General features: G+C 30.4%; 1 long non-coding RNA gene across 4 annotated transcripts in view; it reads right to left on the bottom strand.

Annotated features, from left to right (window-relative positions):
- Positions 1-4,917: 4,917 nt before the first annotated feature.
- Positions 4,918-11,521, bottom strand: part of LOC149572757 (uncharacterized) — a 163,181-nt gene continuing 156,577 nt past the window's right edge. For 2 of the 4 annotated variants that reach the window (XR_016359958.1, XR_016359959.1), the window contains 7 exons: positions 9,795-10,025; positions 9,628-9,688; positions 6,533-7,673; positions 6,239-6,381; positions 6,038-6,128; positions 5,855-5,929; positions 4,918-5,139 (listed from right to left, as the gene is read on the bottom strand). This is a non-coding gene — a long non-coding RNA (uncharacterized LOC149572757). Of the gene's footprint in view, positions 5,140-5,854; positions 5,930-6,037; positions 6,129-6,238; positions 6,382-6,532; positions 7,674-9,627; positions 9,689-9,794; positions 10,026-10,156; positions 11,324-11,521 lie in introns of those variants that run through there. The other 2 variants (XR_016359965.1, XR_016359964.1) reach the window with 2 other exon arrangements.

Raw genomic sequence — 11,521 nt, 5'->3', positions numbered from 1 at the left:
TCACTGTGCAACTCATTCAAGTTCCCATTGAATACCATATTTATCAACTCTTTCATCATCATACTTTCTTGAAATCCTCTTGATCAATCAAATTGAGATAGAACTCTATTGAGTTAGAATAATGCCTAATCAATTAAGACATGATATCAATGACAACATAACAACTAATATGATTCTTTGACATAGATTAATAACATTCTTAGTTACATCATCAGTTAGGACTAACAATCTCCCCCTTTGGCATTAATGACAACACACAACATGTGATATTACATTATAAAACATTACATAAGATAATAAAATGTATGTATTGACAACAATACAACTATTCATCACTTCATCTTCATCGTTAAGACCCCAACATAAAATTTCCTCAACATGTGTACTTGGTAGGTATCTTCAGCAACAACAATCATTTGCAACATTTCTCACCCTTAGGATATGCACTCTTTTCTAGCCTATCTTCACCTTCATATCTTTGGTTTTTCAGATTTACTCCCCCTTTGCATAGTATTCATCTAATTCTCTTCATCTTCCTCCCTTTGACAACAACAACTCTTTTCCTTATGCATTCTCTTCTTTCTAGTTCTCTCCATATTCATTATATCTTCTTGTACTAATTCCATATCTTTTACTGATATTCTCTCTTACTTATTTATCTCCAGATCAATATACTTCTATCCTTTACATATTCTCTCTTAATGTACTTCTAATATTCTCCCCCTTTGGTAGCAATGCCAAAGGTAACTATAAGTTCCAATGTGAAAATTATTAAACCTTGTAACTATCCTTGTACCTTGCATGTACTATTTGTATCAATTTCATCATTGTCATCTTCACAACTTCAAGAAACTTCCTCAAGAGTGAACTCTTGCATTAATTGCATAAAGATAAATATGTTCACCCATGAATTGATGCAACATGCATCTTCACCTAGTGAATTATAAATAGGGGCAGGACCCCAAGTTTACCTCTTAGATACTCAAAAGAATCCTTAGGCAATATACATACATACATACATACATACATACATACATTGGTAATTTTCTCTTTATAATTCACCTATTTAAGCCTTACTTGTTTCTCTTGTGCTTGCTCTCTCAAATAATGATATTTGATTAATATATGCTTTATTTTTGCATGAATTACCAGATTTTTTGATATATTTATTGCACTAGTGTTTCACAATAAATAGTAACAAGTTCAGTTATCTCTTCTTGCATACCTTCCAACAATTTCTTAATTCATACAATATTTGAAAAATTGATTGCAACAACAACATACTCAGCTTCAACAGCAGATTGTGAAATACAATTCTATTTCTTGTTTATCCATGTAATTAGTCTTTCTACCCAAAAGAAAGCTCCATTTCTTGTTCTTTTTCTATCATACACATTACTAGCCCAATCAACATCCATTTAGATTATAGATTAAATTCGTCATCTTTCTTATACCATAGGCCAAAATCTTTAGTTCCTTTAAGATATATGAATATCCTCTTCATACTAGTCATGTGTGTATCCTTTGGATTAGATGGAAACCTTACAAATATACCAACATGTACAATATTTGGTCTACTATGCATAACATATTGTAGTTTACCAATCATTTATTTTTATTGTGTTTCAGTTAATTATACAAATGTATCTTCCTTTGATAATTTCACTCCATTCACTATAGGTGTATCGATTGTCTTAGACTTATCCACTCAAAATGTCTTCAAGATTCCCTTTACTTACTTAAATTGAGTAACATATATAGATTTCCTTGTTTGATGAACTTGTCATCCAATGAAAAAATTGATCTCACCAAACATTGACATGTCAAATTATGTACTCATTTGATCATCAAATGTCTTACATAACATGTCATTTCCCCCAAATATAATATCATCCATGAATATGTTAGCAATCAATAGCATATCATCAAATTCACATTTTAAGTACATATTACTATTCTCACTTGTTCTAGAAAATCCAATCTTAATCAAATAAGAATGTAACCTTGCATACCATGATCTCAATGCTTGTTTCAATCCATATAATGCCTTATTCAATTTGCAAACCATGTTTCTTTGATTAGGTTCAATTAATCCTTTTGGTTGTTCTATGTAGACTTCTTCTTCAAGTATTCCATTAAGAAATGCATATTTGAAATCCATTTGATAAAATTTTGAGCTTCTCATAGGTAGCATAGGCCAAAAATGTTCTTACTCCTTCCAATCTTACCACAGGTGCAAAATTCTCACCATAATCTATTCATTCTTCATGAGCATAACCTTTTCAAACCAATCTTGCCTTGTTTCTTACCAATTTGCCATTTTCATTCAGCTTATTTTTTAAAATCAATTTTGTTTCCTATCAAACTCTTATCTATAGGTCTTAATACTAATGTCCATGTATTTTTCTTTTCTATTTGGTTGATCTGTTCATTCATAACATTTATCCATATCTCATTTTCCAATGAATCCTTAACTGTGTTTGGTTCAAAATTAACTATTAAATAGGTATTCTTAACTTACTTCTTGTTTGTACTCCAACATTTTTTTAACCAATAATTTTTTTAGGGGAATGATTATTTCTCATATATTTTTCCAACACAAGATTAGTTCTATGATTTTCAGCATTTTCTCCACTTGGTAGGGGTTCATCTTCTTGCTTGGGGTGTATTGTCCCATGCTCGAGTAAAGAAGTCTATGACTCAGGTAATACTATTTGATGCTTGATAGATCTTGTTTATAACTTGGGTAGTTTGTTTGGTGCCTCTGTATACACATACAAAAACTTTTTGTAATAATTTGGTTCCTTCTTGCTTTCTACATTGTTCTTATTTGAAAACTTATCAATCCTCATATTTTCACTTTCAACTATTTTGTTAGTAGCTTTATTCAAACATTTACTAGTTTTTCACTTAGATGAATAGCCAAGGGATATGAATTCATCTCCTTTTAAATTAAATTTTTCATTCCTCGCATCCTTTTGAATATAACACCTACTTCCAAAGATTTTGAGATAACCTACATTAGGTGTGTGACCATACCAAAGTTCATAGGGTGTTTTGTTTTTTTCTTTTTGCAAGTGAACTCGGTTGAGAGTATAAAAAATAGTACTAACAACTCTTCAAATTATTTGGACAAGATCCTTTTCAATCATCAATTTCCTTGCACAATCCATAATTGATCTATTTCTTCTCTTAGCAATACCATTCTTTTTTTATTTCCTCAATGCGAATAATTATCTCTTAATACCATTTTCAATACAAAAGTTAGTGAATTCAATAGACATAAACTCACCACCTCTATAAAATCTTAAACATTTTAGTGATTTACCAATTTATTTCTCAACTCTAGCTTTATAACATTTGAACCTATCAAAAGTAGGTGATTTCACCTTCATGAATATGATAGTCATCATCCTAGAATAGTCATCAATGAACAAGATGAGACAGATGCCCTATAATACCTTTATTTACCAATAGGCCCAAATAAATCAATATGCACAAGTTCTAAAACATCATTAGAAGTTTGTGTATTGCTTTAAAAACTTGATTTTGTCACCTTACCAATTTGGCATTCTTTACACATAACATTCTTAGATTTTTTCCACTAGTAAATTTGGACGTATTTTTTGATGCTTTTTCATCAAAATTGTGACTCAAAAATGTCAAAATCAACTGTCACTAAATTGCAGTCAAAAGTTTGATGGCCAAGATAGGTGTCACTATATCACGACCAAAATCATTAAAAATTATTGCCATCATTGTCCAATGGCAACACCAGACAACTAGTTCAAAATGTCAAACTATCAGTGTCTATAAGAGATGGTTCGACAGGTAATCCACATCATTGAGAATAGGAAGAATCAAACTATCGATGACCTATAGAGATGTTTTGATGATTTATTTATACTATTGACGACAATGAATGTTGAAATAGCAAAGGTAATTAGAGTTTTTAAAAAAAAAAATGTAGCAGCAAGAAGAATTCTATAAAATAATTGATATTGAAATCATTTGTTGACTAATTGATCTTCACACCAATATGTTCATTAATTGATTTATTTTATGATTATTTTTAAATTTTTCACATTTTGAGAGACTTTGCCTAATTTTCTAATAAAATATACAATTGGATATTGAGGATGATGTATCTATAAGATTTCAAGAAAAAATATTTTTTTGATGTTTTTTTTTGTACAAACTTGTTGAAGGTTGAGACCAGAACCTTAGTAGAAGTAAAGGAGGTTTTGTCATATATTGATCAAGGAAGATCTATGGTAACACATATAATGTTAGACAATATGATCGTTCCACTTCAAGAAATTGTTCAATTGATTAATGGACGATTTGAGATTGAGGTTATAATTTTTTCTACATTCCACTTTCCCTATCCCACATGGTTGCAAACATGAGATGATTCTCTAAGTCTAGTATAAGCATTTGGATGTTACTCAAAGTTTTTCTTTTAATGGAAATGATAAATATTTTATTCTACAGTCTAAAAATTTGTTCACAACAAGTATGCAATTGAGAGAAATACATGCTTTGACGATTTATTATTTTGAATGCTACCTTTAATAGGTAATACAAGATGAACAACTATCCATTCTAATGAAAATTTCTACATTGAACTAACTAGAGTCTCAAAACTGAACTAACTAAAATATTGTTCATCATTATCAAATTTCCACAATCCATATCAATGTATAGTTTTTATTTTGGGGTTCAACATCAACATCTTAGATCACACTACACAATCTATTATTGGGATGCAAGAGAGCCAAGGAAAAGAAACTATTGCTATTGTGATATGCCAACATTCCCTAACTTAAGAAACTATTGCTATAAGATATTGACAGTAACAAAGATAGTATAAGAAACCTAAAGCTAGTAGACTTAGAAGATTAATATACCTTAATATTGACAATCAAATACTTTATCCTCCTTGGTGGACAAGTGTGATACACAAATTCTTACAAGAGTAGCTCCATGTCTCCATACAACTTATAGAGAAAGCAACATGTTGTAATTCATAGTACTTATGTTAAGGCCATTTTAAGGCATTCACCGGGAACCTACTATGTTCACCCAATAAAAGTAAGTACCATGTTGGAGACTTCAAAGTTTGAGCATCCCCATGATCTACAATAATGACAATAATGCATGTGAGAGTCAATAATGACATGATACAAAAATAATTTTTAACTAAAATGCTTTTAACAGGTTTAGTTTGAGCTTCACTTGGTTTTGAGAATCCTTTCATATTCTCTACTTAATAAGGGCAACCACATGAAGGTGGAAGCTCATTTGGCCTCTCCCCCCCATAATCACTCTAAATTTCCCATTAACAACTAAGTAAATATTTCATTCATTCATTTTTAGCAGTATATCATTGAATCATTATAATCACATAACATACATTAACATGATATACAATTAATTAGTATGGATAAAAAATTCATCAATAATTTATGAACACATAAATTATTATATTCACATAACATTCATTAACACGACATATAATTAATTACTACCTATAAGCATTCATCATCAATAAGCAACATCCATAAAAATCCATTAATAAGCAACATTCATCATCATAAATATCCATCAGCACATTCATTTCTTCTTTTCTTTTTTCTTTTTTTGATGATAAAGGCTAATAGGCACATCTTGACTATCTTTAGCATGCTATGGCTCTTGTGGTTCTGATCTTATAACATAATGCTTCATCTTCTTTCGTCAAGGAAAAGGCTAATGTGCCCTTGCAATAAGAAATAAATGGGTTTAATTCTAATTATTTTAATGTTATAAGTATTTCATTAATCTAAAGAGCATAATAGGGATCTTTCTTTACTTGATGGTACAGCATCATCAACTGTCACATTTTGTTTAGCCTCAACCTCAACATGCTCAACACTAACATCACGCTCTGCATACTCAAAAAATATCACATAAAGGTTACACCAATTGCAATTTAAGATGTTAAATTTTACTAAATAATTACATGATTAATTTAAAATAGAAATTGAATACGTACCTATATCATTGTGATGTACATTAAGGTCTTTGTCATGTGTAGGATCCATGCCTTCATCATCATGAGTGAGAAATATGCTAGAAGTAGTAGTCTACAATGAAATGTCATGCATGCATTGTTATCATTTTTCAAAATTAACATCAAATAGATTATTTTTCATGAATTTCTCCATTAATGTTATTATTCATTTAGCCTATTTACTTGTGTCAATCACTTCACAAGAATCTTCTACACTTGTTTTGGCCATTGGAATATGTGCGGTGGTAGTCAACCACTACTTTATACTCTTGCTTGAAGCCAATTTGTTTGTCCTCTTCTGTGGGCAATAGATTAAATTCAATGCCCTGTATTTTTGGAATAATATCATCAATAATCAATGTATTGCTTATTTGTAATTTTATATTAACAATTTGATATGAAATTTCATTTACTACTACTTATAAGGTGTGAGTGAATTTTCATATATCCTCCAGAGCCAAGATAGTGCTGACCAACCTTATCTTTCCTAGCTTGTGTTGCCTTCGATTTGTCCTACAACCTATATATGTAAACTTTGAATAATGTTAGAAAAATGTTAGATTATATAAATCCATAATCAACACAACTGATCTTCTCTGTTAAACTCTTTAATAAGTTAACATTTGAAATAAAAGCACAAACTCTTGAATGTGATGCATTATGTATCTGGAGTATAACTTACACATTGCAAACATCAACACGTTATAGAATTTCTTTTATGTGTCACATATAATAACTTATAAGGATTAACTCATTAAGGGGTGTCTTTTTTTTATTCAGTGAATCAACTTCTATATAGTAAAGAAAAGAGTTACAAATATGAAAATATACAATCATATGCATTTATATAGGCAAGAGTTACAAAGTTGTTAAAAAAATTAAATGAGGACTTCAACCTACAATTATTTTGTGCACTCATTGCAACACATAAGAAAAAATCTCTAAGGGGCACATGTTCATTTTCATTTACTTGGAAAGTTTTAAAATTGCAAAGGCTAAAGGCCTCACTGCTCACTGCTCACTCTTAGACGGTAAAGAAAAAATGCCTCACTACTCACTATTAGACAATAAATACTGTGAAAATTTAGAATGAAGAATACACTGATTCTATGATTCTCATTGTATGAAGAATATTGTAAATCAACATTCTTGAAGAAAACATGACTGATGTATACGAGACACATACCTATTTTTGATGGGTGGTGGGTTAATTTCTTTATCCCTTAGTCTCTTCTCTTTTGCATCTTCAATGATTTCATTCCACTCTAGTTGTGGCACCATAGGAGGATGCTCATACTTTCAGTTGAGCTTTACAACCCTTCTATACTAGTCTCTCATAGTCTTTAGATATTTGCAAGCTTTTTTTAGAAGTTGGGCTTTGTTCAAAATATTTTTACCAAAGAACTCCTCCATATTTTTTATAAGGTGATCTTTTAATTTAGGGGCTTGGTCAGTCCAACTTTTAACAAAAAACAAAATTGTTAGATTAAAAAATTAGTTCAAGGATGAATGGAAAAATGTAGCAACCAATTATATCAAGCTGTGTACCTTTTACGTAATGTGGACCCAAATATCTATAATGTTAAATCATAAAGAGTTTCATAAAAAAGACCATTTCCTGCAAAATTATCACCACATTATTAGTCAAAAATGAGTTATGAACAAGTAAACTACAATTACACTCTAAATAATTAGAATTTTAAATTACTTGGAAGCTTTAGCAATTTTAAGGGAATCATATGTTTCTTGGTCATCAATAATGATGCCTCCAATGATCTAGTACAAGTAACATGGGCTACTCCAGGAAAGGCTGGTAAATTATTAGTAGTACTAGTATTAGTTCTATCATCAACATAACAAGGTGTACCTATCATATAAAAAAGTTAATCAATGTCATAATATACCCAAATGAACAAGAAAGTATGAACATTATCATATTTAACACATAACAATATGTATCAAAAAAAGGATTTACCATCTCTAGTTGTAGCAAATGTGGATATTTGCATGCTCATTATTGTTGATCATGTAGTTAGTAATCTCAAAGTGTTGGTTGGCCTCATAGAAGTAGGCATATGGAAATCATCACAACCTAAAAAAAAATCATACACACACACACACAATGTATTTTTCATGTGTCCCCTGTGTTCCTCTAATAGATCTTAAGAATAAATAATAAATAACAATGGCATCGCTATTGGGAGAAACTCTCAACCCATGAGTCATTCTAAATAAATATTATCAAGTCAAGGGTAAGCATTATACCACTATAAGAGGAACCAATCCTATAGCAATATATTAGAAATAACAAATCTTCATATCACAATAAGCAATATTTGAAAGATTATTGCAATTGTGCAACACCATATGACAAGCTCATATTTCAATAAACCATATGACCAATGAATGACATACAAAAATAAAGAGAACAATGATTTAATTGTATAAATAGTATTAAATATACTCCTAACCTTTTTTTCAAATTGCTTTTTATAAGATTGACACTTCTAAATGAAGGCCAAACAATAAACCAAATTACCCATCATTAACAAATAAATCCTATCTCTGATATGAAAATTAATATATGCAAATGGAAACAATCACAATCTGATAAGGAAGTTGATGGAAATATTGGCATTGATGTCAAAAGAATTTGGGTGATTGTTAGAAGTTGTCATTGATATCAAAAGTATGCTTATTAGGCAAATTTATATTAGGACCAACATATACATTACTTGGCATTTGAGCATTGCAAATAAGTATGAACACACCAATCATAATTAAACTTGAAGGAAAAACTAATTCACTGAAGAGTGCATTGAAAATTGTGATATGGAGTGACATGTTCCTCACACTAGCCAAGAAGAAACAACATCTATAGTTGTAGATATAAAAATAAGATTGATTGGTCAAAAAATACAGTGCATGACTATTGGAGCTAGCAGATGAAGGAGAGACACATAAGATAGGGCAAACCAAGATGGAAACAACCAACATTAATAACAATCTGGTAGATTGAACCGTCAACATTAAAGAGCACATAAATCAAGAGTGACATGTATATATACAACAAGATTATATTTAAAGAGTCTCATTATTTATTAACCAGGAAATGTAGAGCATAAGTAATGAAGAGAACACAACATTGGGTAATATGCATTAAATGAGAGAAAGAGAAACTTTATAAATCATATGTTGAGTCACTTCAAAGCTAGAAGATAATATAAAATAAACTTTCAGTGATAAACAATATGACCAATAAACCATATTACCAATAACTGACTATTATGTACAACACATATTTTAGAATCATATCATCACAAGCTCATGGACATGGAATTGGTCAAGAGGATATACATTTAAGACTATATCATCATAAAGGTGAACAATAATTATAATTAGAAAAGATATACGAGTTTTCCACATACAACAATTATCTTAGTATCAAAGAATGAATACAAGTGGTTAAGTAAAGGAGAATAGTGAACATGGCAATAATAATGTAAAACTATCAATAATAATCATGAAGAAAATAATGTCCCTTCTAATGATTGAGAATTGAAATCACATACCTATAGTATGTACACTAGTACCCTCATCAGGTGGAAGAACTCGATGTGGTCTCAAATAATCCTGTAACAAAACATATATACATATTGTGGTTCATGATCCATAAATTAGTATAAAATATAAAGCTTTATTGAACTATTGTCCTAGCAAAAGACACATTATTGCTTACTTCTAGGTAGCATGCTCTACATCACAATGCATTTCTTGTGGCCTCTTTTTCTTCTATTGGATTTGGACCCATGACAAGCCCAGTAATTTATAAATTGGCATTCTTTAGGGTCTTTTTACACAGGCTAGTAGGGTCACTACTATACATGATGTCATCATCACATAATACCATGGCTGCCATATCAACAAGCAATTGTTGCTGTGCAATTTGTTCCTTTCCCTTTCCCTTTCCCTATGAATCAAATTGTAACAAAAAATATTACTAAAACAATCAAAACAAGTCCAAAACCTTCATGAAAGTAACATAATAATCTGAGATTTTGTAAAATTAAAATTGCATTAATTTTTATACAAAAGGTTTACCTTTGCTAGAGAAGGGGTGGGAGCAACATCCCTGCCCCTGTCATCTGATAGCTTGGCCATGTTGCCTTGTGACAAAGAATATATATAAAAACATCAACATGATCAAAGGAATAGTCTGCTTAGCAAAAAACTTATTATCAAAATGGTATATTGTATATTAGAATTCTAATTGGAAGTAATTAGTTTAAATTTTACATATATAGTACTACAAGTCCCATGATAGTAACTTTCTTTGGATCTATGAGATTCAAATTTTAGTCTATTAGCAACTCTTCCCCTAAACTTATTGATTTTATCACACATACAAAAACATGGTTTCCCTCATGCACCTTGAAAATGTAATTGGATTGCTTATTAGTTGACCTAGGACACATACTATTTATAAAAGCTAAAATGTTCCTTGATGCTTTTGGCCTTCCATCAATTTATACATCAAGTGTTTTACCTTCATCATTTTCTTTCCATTGTAGATAATTTGCTAACAGTGCATACCTATGCATACTTTTTTTTTTATTGAACTATCTACATCTAGTTTTTGTAATTGTAACAAGGTCCTACATACTCCATCAATTTAAAAACCTTGTTATAATTGACCTTTATACCATCCATGGAAAATAGTCCCAAACCATGTAATGATGATGGAATTATGCAGTATATCCTTTGATTAGCAAAAAAATCAGTGTTAATTGGAGGTAATTCCTTGGGTACCCATTCTTTCTCAAGATGTGTGTACCTCAAGGGAATATTGATATCACCCTTTGTGTCATCATCATAAGAACACAACCCCCCTTTAGCAAGAAAAAATTGAATGCATTTATTGAATTTTCTTCTAATCTTTTGCCCTCTAGTTTGTCTCTCTTTTGTAGACATACTACATGTCTCGTTGTTCTCTTCTATCCCTACATTTCCCTCACTTGAGGAAGACAAATATAAAAAATACCTATTTGGTGGTACTTGGAGCCCATCAAATGGGATATATAGTTGAAGGAATGAAATATCAGGTTATAAAGTTTTCCTAAAGTTAACATCGAAAGTAAAGAGAAAGAAATCATGTAATAAACTTATACCTCCCAATCCATGTCACTTTGTATGATCCTTGTTAAAGGGGTATAGTTTCTTGCATATTTAAATCATTTATCTCAAGTTAGTTAAAAATTACATGATACTTATGCTACAAATTATGCATAGAACATAACATGAACAATATGCATACATCGCAAAAAATATAACATTGTATTTTTTCAATTGGTTACCTCTACAAAAAATATATTATAAGTAATCAACACGTAGTACATTTACATTGATTATGTCATTGATCATCTTCTTCATCCATCTCATTATCATGAACATCATTTGATGTCTGAT

The sequence above is a fragment of the Cupressus sempervirens genome, chromosome 2 (assembly GCF_028749045.1).
Source record: "Cupressus sempervirens isolate cs-2001-9-10 chromosome 2, ASM2874904v1, whole genome shotgun sequence".
NCBI classification, from domain to species: Eukaryota; Viridiplantae; Streptophyta; class Pinopsida; order Cupressales; family Cupressaceae; genus Cupressus; species Cupressus sempervirens.
Note: the sequence above shows the minus strand (reverse complement) of the source record. Positions and strands in the feature narration are given on the sequence as shown.